Genomic DNA, 2,508 nt, shown 5'->3' with positions numbered 1-2,508 from the left:
TCACCCTCAGAACCTCAGCAGAGGTGTCTCGATGGTGAGGGAATCATCAGTGGTCCCCACCATCCCACTGACCATGTTTGCCCTCACCTTTGGGCTCTGCACTTTCTCAGCCACTGAGCATCAGAGGTGCTGGTGAAAGCAGATGGAGTGTCTACTCTGAGGCTAACTTCGTAGAGTTGGAGGAGGGGTGCTTCACACGAGCACAATACTTTGGGGAGAGTGTTGCAGTGAGAGGACAGGAAAAAGCAAGTCATGTGGAGAGCACCTTCTAATATCATTATGCTTATTTTACTGTTCTTTTCAAAGAAAGCTTTAAGTATTATTGGTCAACAATTTTTAAATTTACCATTTAGTTTTATTTTCAAATTTATAGATTTCCGCATTTCTGTTTATTCATTCCTCTCTTCCCCTTTTTTGGGGGAGGGTTTATTTTGTTGTTCTTTACTTTCTTGAGCTGAAAGCATATCTTATTTATTTTTGGTCTTTTTGGTTTTCTAATGAACGTATCTAAGGCTCTGAATTTTCCTCTGAATATCGCTTAGTGGTATCCCATTGATTTTTCTCTTCCTGTTCACAGTTTATTAGTATCCTTTTCAACACATTCCAATGCTTCTAACATTCTCTATTTAACTAGTTATTTTAGAAAACAGCTTTATTGAAATATAACTCATATAATATACAATTCAACCATTTAAAGTGTACAGTTCAATGTTTTTTTAGTATATTCACAATCTGTGCAACCATCACCACAATCTAATTTTAGAATATTTTAGTCTCCCCTAAAAGAAACTCCCACTAATCTACTTTTTGTCTTTATATATTTGCCTGTTTTGAACATTTCATGTAAATGGAATCATATAATATGTGGCCTTTCGTAACTGGCTTCTTTCATGCAGCATCATGTTTTCAAGGTTCATCAGTTGTAGGATGTGTCAGTCCTTCCTTCCTTTTTATGACTGAATAATATTCCAATATATGGATATACCACATTTTTAACCCATTTATTCATTGGTGAATGTACGGGTTATTTTAACTTTTTGTTTGTTATGAGTAATGCTGCTATAAACATTGTGTACAAGTTTTTGTGTGGATGTAAGTTTTCATTTCTCTTGTTAATACACTTAGCTGTAGAATTGCTGGGTCCTATGGTAACTCGATGCTTAACTTTTTGAGAAGCTGCCAAACTGTTTTCCAAAGCAGCTGCACTATTATAAATTCCTACCAGCAATGAATGAAGGTTCCAATTTCTCTACATCCTCTCCAACACCTTTTTCTATCTTTTTGATTATAGTCACCTTAGTGGGTGTGAAGTGCTATCTCTTTGTGGTTTTGATTGGCATATCTCTAATGACTTATGATGTTGAGTGTATTTTCAGGTGCTCATTGGCCATTATTTGTCTTTGGAGATACATGTATTTGATCTTTTGGCCATTTAAAAAATGAAGTTATTTGTCTTTTTATTGTTGAGTTGTAAGAGCTCTTTATATATTTAGATACAAGTCTCTTATCAGATATATGGTTTGCAAATATCTTCTATCATTCTTTGTGCTGGCTTTCATTTTCTTGATAGTATCCTTTGAAACCAGAAGTTTTCATTTTGGTGAAGACCAAATTATCATTAGTTTTAAAGTTTGTTGTCTGCTTTTGGTGTCATATCTAAGAAACTATTACCTAATCCAAGGTCATGAAGATTTATACCTCTGTTTTCTTCTAAGAGTTTTATAATTTTAGCTTTTACAGTTATGTATCTGATCTGTTTTGAATTAATTTTTTTGTATATAGTGTGAGGTAGGTGTTCAACTTCATTCTTTTGAGGGTCACTATCTAGCTGTCCCCCATTAAAAGACACTTCTTTCCTCCACTGTTGAAAAGAGTCTTCTTTCCCCGATTGAATTGTCTTAGTATCCTTGTCAAATTAATTGACCGTAAATGCATGTGTTTATTTCTGACTCTCAGTTCTATTCCATTCACCTATGTCTACCCTTATGCTAGTTATCACTACATTTTGATCTGACTTCTATGTCTTGGATTAAATTTTTTTTTGGAAAACATCTCCAATAAAGCTTTAGATAGTCTGTGGCTAATGAATTTTCTCTAACTTTGCAAGTGTGATAATGTGTTTATTTGCTCTCACACTTTTGTTGGATTTAGAAATATTTGTATTCTGACCTTCATTAGCATGTTGCATTTAGAGTTACTGAAGAAAAGTCTGATGTCAATATGATTCTGTTTTCTTAGTTGAAGATCTGTTCTTATTTTCTCTTTCTCTGCAAGACTTGAGGATTTTCTCTTTATGTTTGGTGTACTGAAATTTTTACAGTAATGCATGATGTGTTTCATTTATTTATTTACTTTTGCCTTTCAATCTGAGGTTTTTTTGTTTGTCCTGGAACGTTTCTCTTTCTATTGTTGCACTATTTCCTTTCTTCCATTCTCTTTATTCCCTCCTTCAGGCACTCCTATTTTCAAATAGTTGAACTTTTGGATCTGGCCTAAAGAGGAAATAAA

The sequence above is a fragment of the Equus quagga genome, chromosome 8 (assembly GCF_021613505.1).
Source record: "Equus quagga isolate Etosha38 chromosome 8, UCLA_HA_Equagga_1.0, whole genome shotgun sequence".
In the NCBI taxonomy this organism is placed as follows: Eukaryota; Metazoa; Chordata; class Mammalia; order Perissodactyla; family Equidae; genus Equus; species Equus quagga.
Note: the sequence above shows the minus strand (reverse complement) of the source record.